The 12,386-nt window shown below is 43.7% G+C and overlaps 1 protein-coding gene across 4 annotated transcripts in view; it reads left to right on the top strand.

Moving 5' to 3' along the window:
• The window catches only part of pald1a (phosphatase domain containing paladin 1a), a 69,166-nt gene that overhangs the window by 35,642 nt on the left and 21,138 nt on the right, over window positions 1–12,386 (top strand). The window lies entirely within an intron of this gene.

Here is a 12,386-nt window from a genome sequence, read left to right as displayed (position 1 = left end):
ATGGCAGGCCTTGATACCACATTAAAACAATAATTTCCGGTCATTGTCTTGTTAAAATACGACTCTTTTCTCGTTATCATGACATGCCAGCGTATCCTGTTACTGTATAATGAGAAAGGAATCTTGTTATAACGAAGAACGTTATCTCTTTATAACAAGCAATTATAGCCCATCAAAAATGATACCCAGAACTTGGAGAAACACTTGTGTGCTTTACTAAAAGTAACTTTACTTTAGTCTTGGGTCGAGACGTGGCAAGATCCTTGAACTTTAGATAGTACTGTATGACTAATTCTAAAATGTTTGGGGAGTTAGTCTGACCATATGAGTCACTGGTTTTCACTGAACAAATTCTGTCTATGCATTATGCTATGGGTATGTATTTCTGATTGAGAAGCGTTCTCCGTAAGTGTTCAAGGGCTGCGAAACCAGACGATGTCGAAATGTGTTTTTTAATGAGGAATCAGTGTCACCTCTCTTTAGAACACTGTATTCTGTCATTATTGCGGGGGCTATAATAAGATTTGTGGTTATGTGATTATGACCAGATATGAATCTTGTTTTGAAAAGAAAAGTTTCTCATATTGTCAACAGTTTCTCATTATTGCGTGGTACTGAGCAGAAAATAGTTCTTCATAACCTTCTCATCCTTTAATGTCTCTGCAAGCACAGACAAAGAGTAATTACTTTACCGAAGGCATTGGACTTATGTATGTGCAAGTCCGCACATTGGGAACACAGACTGGACAATTCCTTGTTCTGTTATTTAGTTCCCAGTTACAAAGTAAACCCTCAAAATGCATTATAATACAATGCTGTATTGATTTGAATTTAACCATTTTTTTTAAAAGCAAATAAAGAATACCGTTCTTTCTGCAGTCAAACTCATCTGTTAAACAGGATGTGAAAGCATATGGTGACTTTCAAATTCTCTCATAACCCTTTTTTTTTTTTTTACTGTAACAGGTTGTCTGTTCAGTTTGTTTAGAATCTGTAAGAGGTGCAGGCAATTGAAATGCAATGAATGCACGACACAACGTTGAATATACAAAATGAGATTCTTTGTTTGCTGCTGTTTGGAAGTATTGGCAGTGGGGATTTCGATAGCTGGTCGGGCTGCCTGTTTTCCATTTGTAATGCAGGCCCTAATCAATGTAGGTCTGTCTGCTCCATTCACACATGGGCCGGAGGAACCGTGTTCCCTCTCCACTCTGTCAATGGGGCTCATTGTCCTGCGCTGCACTCTCTGTTTGCTCGCTCCAACAAAGCGGCAGTCCCCCCAGCGAGTGTCCGCCGTTCCCCCCCGGCGGCTGGCCGTACCCTTCCCTCTGACCCGGGGGCGCCTGGGCCGCGCGCCCGCGATGCTTGGGGTGGTCCGTCCGCCCGGCCGCCCGACAGCAGGCTCCGTTTCCAAGACCCGCCCCCCCCCCCCCCCCGAAATATTATTTACAGCTTATGAGGGAGCGTGATGAATGAGAAGGCTTTGTTCCTCCCCGCTGAAGCTGCCACGGGCGATTATCTCCGGTGGGTTGTGAAGTCTTTACCTTTGACCTTTAGCTCCGTGGAGGGGGCGGGGGTGCGAGGCTGGCACTGTGTTCTCCTGGCCTTTGGCCTCCTGCCACTGGCAGGGCAGAGGGGTAAGCAGTGCCAGATGTGGCCGGTGGCTGGCGGAGGGACGCAGAGAAAGGCACATCTTGTTTCTCCCGCCCCCGGCCTCTTCGGCAGTCCGGCTCACCGACAGCGGTTGGAAAATGTGTCTTTGATAGAGAGCTGTATTTTCACTGAGGCGAAAAAGCACGGAAGGATTTCTTTAGGGGGAGTGGGTCTCTTCACTTAGGAAATATTAATGAAGGTACAGTTGCAGTGCCGACCTCGCTCACAGCAACATTAGGCAGGGTACAGCTTATCCCTGACCAATCAGGGGTCTCGACCCAAGACCCGACATCCCTTCTTCACCTCCAGGGACACGTACATCTCCTCATTAGGATTGCGAATCAGCGGGCACCCAGGCAGAACAGGGAATAACGTCACCATTGTTTTAACTCTGCTGTGTAGGCGCCTTGGGTCTGAGCGGATTGCAGACTTTTCGGATGTCACACCTTGTGACTTTGCGGCCTGTGCCCCATAAGAAATAGACAGATGACAACATTCATTTGTTATGAACAAACAAAGCCAAGTTTATGTTTCTAAGGCCGGAATAATTAAAGTGTTCTTTGTTCCTACCGCGCTGACATAATTTCGCGCAGGTCGTAAAAGGGTTAAAAGGAAATGGGGTCCATATGGCGTATCGTGTTTTTTTTGCATAATCTATCCATTTGTGTTGCAGTGCCATTATTCTGGTACCTTGCTTGTACCGCTTGTTATTTTAACCCCCCCACCCCCTCCTCCCGTCTCTCCATTTCCCCCCTCTCCCCCTCTCCTGCCTGTATCACAGCCATATGTGTCTGGGCTGAAGACTAACCACCACCAGGCTTCCTGAGCTTGACCATGTGCTCTCTCAGCACACAGACTGTGGCTTAGTGGACTTTTTCCCCCAAGATTCACTTCAGTAGATTTTTTCCAATTTCATCAAGCATGCATTTGTTATGGCTCTACTCATAAAACAATGCTGTAGCATTCAAGTGCAGGGGTGAAACATTCAGAATATATGTGCTGCCATGAATTTGGGACTTTCTTGGTGGTCTGCTTGTGATTAACAGACACCCTGCTTGTTTGCCGAAGCCAACAGATTGATGAATCTCACCATGAACTGTGATCAGTAGTTGGTTCACTTCTGTCTTTTATTTGTGTAATATATTTGTATTTTATTTTTTTATATATATATTTTATTATTTATATTTTAAGCATTCCATTCCATTAATGGCATTTGGCAGACCCTCTTATCCAGAGCCACGTACAACAAAGTGCAAAGTGCATACCCATAACCAAGTGTGCTGAAAGACCCTAGAGGGAAGTACAATTTCAAATGCTACCTGCACAACAAGGACCAGGGGCTATTTGATCATCGTTTAATCGTAATACCGCAACTCGCAAATGAAAAAAAACGCTTATCTAGCCAAACTAAACATCCTGATACACAAGTAAATATCACAGACAGACAAGACAAAGACAGGTTTACAGGGAGGTAGGGAGGGACAGGGAGAGGTGCAGCTTGAAGAGGTGCGTCCTCAGTTTGCGCTTGAAGATGGAAAGAGATTCTACTGTTCTGACCTCCATGGGTAGTTTGTTCCACCACCATGGAGCCAGAACAGACAGTAGTCATGAGCGGGAGGTGGAAGTTCGGGGAGGGGGAGGCGCCAAGCGGCCTGTGGAGGCCGAACGAAGAGGTCTGGCAGGGGTGTAAGGTCTGAATTTTTTTGGAGGTAAGCTGGGGCAGACCCCTTAACTGCTTGGAAGGCTAGCACCAATGTTTTCAGTTTGATGCGAGCCATGACAAGCAGCCAGTGGAGGGAAGTAAGCAGGGGGGTGACGTGAGTGTTTGGGAAGGTTGAAGACCAGACGAGCTGCTGCATTCTGGATAAGTTGGAGGGGTTTGATGGCGGACGCTGGGAAGCCAGCCAGGAGGGAGTTGCAGTAAGCAGTGTCCTACTGTCCTCTTTTGCAGAGGAGCCCTGCAGAACATATAAACGCATACATGCATTGTGCAAAGACCTTATGCAATGCCTGAACAAAGTCTACATGTGAGAATATTATCCCACAGTGACAGACATTTGAAATATAGAAAGGTTTATACACATTTACACAGTGATACAAAGCACTTACATACTGTTTTTTCAAGTATCAAATTGGCCACTAAAGCCTTAAATAGCCTAATATATAAAATAATGTAACAGCCAAACATCAGCGCGTTGTGTTGCAGTGTAAAATCGTGAGCGTCTCCACTTCCGAAACGTGGCGTAGGTCTCCTCAAACGTCAGCAAAAGCGGAAGAGAGAAAAGTAGAAAAACAACAGAAATATTGAAATCATGTGAGCATATCCCCAAAGAAGGCTTGAACAAACATTTTTTGGGAGGGGGAGCTCGCTGTGAGCAGGTTTCTGAGGAAAGGTGAAGGACGTCATCGGGGGCAGGGAGAGGGGAGCGGAGACGGGGAGAGAGGGGCAGCTGCTGTGGTTTTTGGGGGTGGGGTTGGGGGGAGAGGGGCTCCCATGAGCGAGCTTGGAGCCACTGGGCTTCTTTCAATAACATTAAGCTAGAGGACCGAGAAGATTAACTCGGAGGAAGGCCCACTGTGGTTTCAGACTGAGTTCATTTAGGAGGGCCTTTGACGCAAGTTGGCCAATTATTATTGGGTCAGGGACTGGAGAGCAAAGGGACACATTAGTTATGTATACCATCTTCATGGTAATGCAGGTTCTTCTGCTGTAAGTGCAGGGGTCTCTCCGCAGCCTGTGATGAGTCATTTTAATGACTTATCCCTGTGTTTCTTATGCTCCAGCAAATGGTGGTGTTTGGAGTAGCTGTTCACAGAATACATTTCTACTACTACTACTACTACTACTACTACTAATAATAATAATACAATAATTTGTTAGGTAGCATATTTGTATTTTAGCTTTTATCGAGTTCACTTTGCAGTTTATTAGACTAAGCAGAGGATAGTCTTTCCTGTCCCATGTTTTCGCATTTAACTTCTTTTTTTTTTTGATGCTTCTCATTCAACCATTCACACACACTCGCACTCCAACGGCGATTGGCTGCCATGTTTTCAAAATGATTCTGAATTGCATGCTTATCATCCCCCATATTGTCATTATGTGCTATTTTCAGCTGAAGCAGATTTGAGTCACTTTGTATCAAAGCGGAAGAGGGAAGTCAACCATGTTCAAATTGATGGTGTTCTTTGGTGTCACAAATGTCATATTGCTGACCTTTAAATGTCATATTGAAATGATAAATCAACAGTTCGACAAGTTGAAAGTGCTAAACTACTTTGAGTGATGCTGAATTGCACCCTATCTTTGTCTGATCACATCAATTATATTATTTCAAAGATGGGAAGCGCAGTTGGTTGCTTCCTTTGAACAATCTGACATAGAAGGGAACGAGCAAGGGAAGTGTAGTCTTATGTCACCTGGACTATTGTTCTATGATCTGGTCATCTGCTGTGAACTCAGGAAGCTCCAGGTTGTCCAAAACAGGGCAGCACGGTTAAATAGGTGTCCTATTTATTAGTTTATTTGCAAAAACAAATTATCATCACATTTTTTTATGTTGGTTGGTTTATTATTTATTGTGTGTGGTTCTGGTTTTTATTTTTTGTATTGCCAATTGTATGGTTTTTACTTAAACTGATTTTGGACTCCAGCTAATGTGGATCCTTAATAAAATAACAAAATAACAGTTTCAAATTTGTGCTTCAAGTGTGTGAATTTTATATTTATATTTGATATGAGACATCTCAAGGCAGGTCTTTATTTCTTGTTCTTGAACAGTTAAGATTTTGCATGGGACATCTATATAGCCTTTGCCTATTTGGGTTGTTATTGGGCTGCAGTAATCTGTTTAGGCTACTTCAGGTTTTTTATATATTAACTGTAGACAACAACTCACAACTTCCAGTACACATCTCCAGATAGGTATCTGCTATCTCTGCTGTACTGGCTGTGATCTGCTTTGGTCTGTTTACCTGGTTGTAAGAGCTGAAGTCTGAAGTCCGACATTAAGAGCCATGTCCCATAAACCTGGTCAAACTCGTTGACATGCACGTGTGACACCTCCAGTCTCTTTTCATTCTTCTATCGAATGCTCAGAGATAACCTGTGCTTTAGAAGCTCTGAAAAATACACGACCACGCCACTGAGAAACATCTCGGTCTAACCTGGTAGACAGTGGAATGAGAATGGATCAGATTTATTTCCAGTGGGGCTACTGCGAGGGTGGCATCGCCCCATCCTGGTTAACACTGATGTATGGCCAGCGTGATTTAACACACTTGACATCTCCTGCCTGTCACAATGGTGGGTTTGTTAGTTTGTCACATTCCAGTGGTGACATTTTGGTTGCCACGTCTCTAAAGCTGAGGACTTGACGTGGTCATCACTCACAGGATTGGACACTAGTGTAATAACTCAAGACTGATAAAGGCATCAGCCAAATTAATGACCATACCCTCCCCCTAAATAAATTCAGCAGGACAGATGGTGCTAGCTTGCTACTGCCAACTGCATTTACAAAACATTTAGGTGTAGTAACTCTGGTTTTAATATGTTACCTACTGCTGGCCAGGCACTTTAACTGTACATTCATATCTTAAGTCAATGGTATGATCCAAAAACAGTTATTCATTTGCCATATTTGGCAAGATACAGCAACATTTGATCCACACCAAATATGGAACAAAACTGCATATCCTATCAAAGCCATATGGAATCCAGATTGTACAAATATTGATTGCATTAGCAGCTGGACATGTTTTTGAAACATTTTTTGATCTTATAACAGGAAGTCCCCCCTCCTTTTCTTAGGGCTGTTTAGTGTCTTGTCCGTTATCATGGATAGTGTACTCCAGTAAAACACAGTGATGCAGCCTAGTCTTCCTAGACAGGGAAAAGAGCAACTTACTTGCGTTTAAACTCCTATCAGTGTGACCCAGGGGAAGCATGTTTCCAGTGCAGGAGAATGACACTGCTTCTAATGCATCAAGATTAATGTCTGTCCTAATTCTTTCAAACAAGAGCATAAGTTTAGTTTGAGCAGTGGGGGTGTGGAAATGTATAGACTTCGAGGACTGCAAGTGTGTATGGGCGAAATTCTTTAAAATAATGGTTGTAAAACGATCATTTCTGGTGAATCCTGAGGGGGAAATTGAATATTTCTTCCCGTTGTCTTATTATTTTAAAATATTTTTCTCATCATCATGCTATAATAATTAGGAGGGGGTGGGGTGGGGGGGTTGTTATTTGGCTTTAGCCCCACCAACCTTCCATAAATTACGCCCTTGCTTTCAACTCCCTCTGTGAGATGGGGCCCTGGATGGCAACAGATGGTCTGGCTCTGAATGCCTCTGTAAAAGGATAATGCTAGGTTTTCACTGCTGTCAGTTCAGACTCGCGTGCTCACAGAGTTTATACGAGCGTAGCCGAAAGAGCCAGAAGGACTTCAGCGGGAAAAGCCCCCGGATGTGTGACTGCGAACGTGTCCCCTCGCATTTCTCCTTAATCTCTTAGGAGTAAACATAGTCACGGGCGCATGTAGAGAGAGATATTGGGATGAAGGGTGCGAGAAAAGACAAAGTGGTGGTTGACCCCCCGGGGGCCGCACTGGGCTTTGCCCGTGGCTAGCCTCGGCTGCGTTTCGGCAGTCCTCCAGGCTCTCCTGTCTCAGGGGCTACTGGCCTGCACGTGTTGGAGCCGGTCAGTATGGGGGGATATGTTCTTGACCGTGCTCTGGACTGTCCCACCGGCACAGATATGTCCTTTCTTCCTCTTCGCATTTTTTTCAGAAGGTATCGTCCCTCGCATCGGGCGCAGGGCTGTCATTTCCTTCCCCCCATGAAACCTATCATTGCCTCGGTCTGCAGACCCAGAATAACAGCACTTAAAACCGAGCCGGACTGTTTGGGCACGTCCCTGTAGCTGCGGTTATGGCATCCAAGGGATTTATGCAAAGCCAGGATTCGGTTTCGGAGAAGTAAAATTAGCAACTGCCGCGAGCTCCGTTCTTCCTTATTGCCCGTATGGTCAGGGTGAATGGCGATAGGAATAACTGAAACGGCAGCTCCCCGGGCCGTGCGGAAATCGTGACCGGTTCAGGTTGCAGGGGAATTACGTGGTCACTACGCGAGCGCGGCTGAAACCAGGTGGCACCGCGGGCAAAGCGATGCGTTAGCCTCGCGGTCACGTATTCAAATCAACCCCCACCTTAGCCTCCCGACCTTTTAAGTTTTTTCCATCCATCGCTTCAGCATACGCACAGTCTGCTTATACATTAATGGAACAGGTCAAGTAAAAAGAGGAGAGATGGTGTTGATGGATGAAACTGCCTTTTGCGCAGGATTCCTCTGTTAAAGGGTGTGCTGCACTGTTATTTGGGTCGGAAATGAGACCGGGGTGGCTCGGAATGCAACACTCGTACTTTACGCTGCTTTGCACAATGGCTTTGTGGTCTAGCGCCGATAAGGGTGTGTACATCTGTCGATAGGAGCCCCAGCTGTCCATATCTGCAGTAATTAGTGTTTTAATTAACACTCGAAAAACAGATTGATTAGAGAGCTCTTCCACAGGGGTCGGGAAACCTTGGCACTCCGCTTCCTGTTTATTGACATTTCATGCTACTGGATTTGTTCTATTTGCACTGGATGAGACTGTAGGGAGTAACACAGTCTTAACCTAAAGGATAAGAGCAGAGAGTATTACAGTCTTAACCTAAAGGATAAGAGCAGGGAGTATCACAGTCTTAACCTAAAGGATAAGAGCAGGGAGTATCACAGTCTTAACCTAAAGGATAAGAGCAGGGAGTATCACAGTCTTAACCTAAAGGATAAGAGCAGGGAGTATCACAGTCTTAACCTAAAGGATAAGAGCAGGGAGTATCACAGTCTTAACCTAAAGGATAAGAGCAGGGAGTATCACAGTCTTAACCTAAAGGATAAGAGCAGGGAGTATCACAGTCTTAACCTAAAGGATAAGAGCAGGGAGTATCACAGTCTTAACCTAAAGGATAAGAGCAGGGAGTATCACAGTCTTAACCTAAAGGATAAGAGCAGGGAGTATCACAGTCTTAACCTAAAGGATAAGAGCAGGGAGTATCACAGTCTTAACCTAAAGGATAAGAGCAGGGAGTATCACAGTCTTAACCTAAAGGATAAGAGCAGGGAGTATCGCAGTCTTAACCTAAAGGATAAGAGCAGAGAGTATCGCAGTCTTAACCTAAAGGATAAGAGCAGGGAGTATCGCAGTCTTAACCTAAAGGATAAGAGCAGGGAGTATCGCAGTCTTAACCTAAAGGATAAGAGCAGGGAGTATCACAGTCTTAACCTAAAGGATAAGAGCAGGGAGTATCACAGTCTTAACCTAAAGGATAAGAGCAGGGAGTATCACAGTCTTAACCTAAAGGATAAGAGCAGGGAGTATCACAGTCTTAACCTAAAAGATAAGAGCAGGGAGTATCACAGTCTTAACCTAAAGGATAAGAGCAGGGAGTATCACAGTCTTACCCTAAAGGATAAGAGCAGGGAGTATCACAGTCTTAACCTAAAGGATAAGAGCAGGGAGTATCACAGTCTTAACCTAAAGGATAAGAGCAGGGAGTATCACAGTCTTAACCTAAAAGATAAGAGCAGGGAGTATCAGTCTTAACCTAAAGGATGAGAGCGTCTGAACCCATCGGAATGGTTGAAGCGGCCAGAGCAGTACCGTATTCTGTGTGTTCACAAATAGTATGTTTAAATTTGGTGTCTCCGTGGGCCTTGCGCTGCGGTCTTGCAAAATGTACTCTTCCTGCAATCCTGTATAGAATGTATACAGTTGCGTAACCATACACAATTGAATGAGTGCACTGGGAAAAAGTATAATTCCACCGGTAAAGGTTGACAGTTCATTGCATTGATATTTTTCTCTCGCAAATCTGTCCTGGCCGAATGCTTTCAGGGGAGATAAATAAATGCATTTGAAATGCCATTTAACTAATGCTTTTATATCACCAGGTGCTGACATTTCAATTGCCATTATATAACTGCATTAACATTTTATCCTCATGTTGTGAATGGGTTCCTCTCCTAATCCTTTGGATAATTTTGGAATCAGTAAATTGGTGATAATTGGGGTCTCATTTGAGCATTACTTTTCTCTACTTTGGGCTTTGATCTGTCAGTCTCTCTTTCAGTGAACTTTAATCTTTCACATTTTATGCCCCTTCAATTCATTTCTGTATCAAGAACCATGTAATGTACTATACTGAACCCTACACAAGAAGGGACATTCAATAAGATAAAATAATTTTGGGTTATTTTTTTCATCAACTGCAAATGTGACTTCTGTTTAATATTACCTTCTTGTACCAGTGGTAATAAGGAGCATTGTAATGCTTTTAGGTTCATATCCAATTCCTGAGGTTCGCTTGAGTTTTCAGGCAAATCCTGAATTCACATAAACGTTAAGGGTATAAAAATGGGACTTTTTGTTTGCTAGTTTGTTTTTGTTTCCTGTGTGGTTTGCAGTCAAAACACAAGCCACTAAAAATCACATCACGACTGTTTAGCTTCCTCTCTGACCTCTCTTTCGCCCAGGTCACGACGGGGGAAGCCCGTCTAGTATGAGGGCAGGGAAGGATCACACATCGTCGTCTCCTCTTGGGGTTGGGAGGTCAGGGTGAAGGCAATGCAGCAAAGTCTCCAATAACAGAACCTAATACAGGACTTGTGCAATGAGGTGCTCCTTGGTATACATGTGCTGTATATGATATCTGCTCATACTCATTAGGGGTGAAATGTGTGGAAAAATCTCCCACAAGATATTCAGCAGCTGGTCTTTAGTTTCAACAAATTATTACATAAATGTGCTCTTTTTCCAGCAGTTATTCATGAAGTGTTTTAAAACAATGGTTGTCTGGATATATTTCGAGATATTGCAGTCTTGTATAATGGAGTCTTGTATAATGACCGCTCAGACAGACCTCCCATCTGTGGAAGACTGTGTGCGCTTAAGGGATGGTTTTTACATAATCACATCTGTGTGTATGTGATTGTAAGCAGTTTCATAGGGGTTTTTTTTCCCCCAGCCAGAAGATAAAAATGTTTTGCTTAAGATCTAATTCAATGGGAACTAGAATATGTAAGTGGCTGGATCAACAAAGAATATGATAAGTATATTATTTTGACATAAAACACAGAGTATATATATCAGAGAGCTTGCTGCTTTGTTTTGGAACAAGCATCTTACTGATGTATTGTGAATTCTCCATGCTGATGTAATGAACAGTGCCACAGTGGTATCACTGTGTACACAAATAGTATCAGAAATGGTACTTCTAAATTTAGGATTAAGTTTTTCCACAACATGTGTTTTCCCACATCACTCTGCAACTGGGGGGAAAAAAAGTGGACTGGCTGCAATCTGCAAAAGACATTATGAGGTGTGATTTCTTCTCCTGGCTGTGACAGATATTACATGTACTTTGGAACATTTCAGAACTCGTATGATAAGCTGTAGGTGCAACATGGCCTTGTCCAGCTGTTTCTTTCTCCAATTCATCATTTACTGCCTGCAGACCTCAAATACGTAATTGTTTTGGAATCAAATACCTTTCTACGCTTTACTGTGCTTGTCTAGTGTGTTGGAACCTATAAAATACTCTCTGAAAGTGCACACCCAGCATTCTGGTCCTCTGGGCTGGCTCAACTCCATCAGGCAAGTTTAATTGAGCAAAGGAAAGTAATCCAAAACAATTACTTGACCCAGGTCTGACTGTAAGGGAGGCGTCTGCAGACTTCAGTGAAGTGAGCACTGGGTCACTGCTGGGAAAGCAAAATCTCCCGTTCATGTTGTTCCTGAAAATGAACAGCACGTAAAACTCCCTCACGGTCCTTATCCAGGGCAGGGCAGTATTGCACCTCTGATTATTGCCCACAGTGACAAATCCAACAGAACTGGGCATAGAGGTGTGAACCACCCATTGAGTGGTTTTGGGTGGTGGCCTGTGGTCCTCTGAGATTATCTGAGATTGATCCAGAGATCCTCCACTTTATAAAATAAGAGGGGAAAACATGATTATGTCCCTGTACTCGAGGCCATTGGGGAGGGGAAGTGTGGAATGTGCCAAGCAACTGTGTGTGTCCAGCTAGTTAAACCTCCCGCAAATCAGGCGCAAATCAGCCTCCAAACTATGTTCCTCAAAATATGTACTGTCTACCAAGCATACTACAAAATGTTTATTGTTTATCTTTTAGTACCTGATGGATGGGCAGTATGGAAGAAATGTCCTCCATGCTCCGACATTCTGCCTTTACCCGGACATGCTCACGGGCCGTTGCTATTGAAGGAAAACGTCAGCAGACGTGCATCATATTTATGGGACCAGCATGGTTGTTTACTAAGTATGCGCCCAAATATATAAACAGAGTAAAATCCCAGAAATACGTATATCATTTTAAGTACACTTAATTTTAAGAAAAAATTTACCTGCTTAACCTTCTCATCCTCTGAACTCAACAACTATATTTGAGTAGGCAAGTGTGCCGATTTGGATACAACCTAAGCTAACTAGCTAGGTAGTCGGTTATCCACACACAGAGCACAGACGTTTTGTTTAGAATTTCTTGCAGCTGGGCCTGTCGCTTTCGTGCACCGTGTACACCTGTCATGGCCACATCGTTTACGAGGCCTCTGTGGCAGTGAGCACATCTGTCAAATTCCAGACATTCCATCTCTCAGCAGATGAGTAGAAAAC

Source organism: Conger conger, chromosome 2, assembly GCF_963514075.1.
Source record: "Conger conger chromosome 2, fConCon1.1, whole genome shotgun sequence".
Classification (NCBI taxonomy): Eukaryota; Metazoa; Chordata; class Actinopteri; order Anguilliformes; family Congridae; genus Conger; species Conger conger.
Note: the sequence above shows the minus strand (reverse complement) of the source record. Positions and strands in the feature narration are given on the sequence as shown.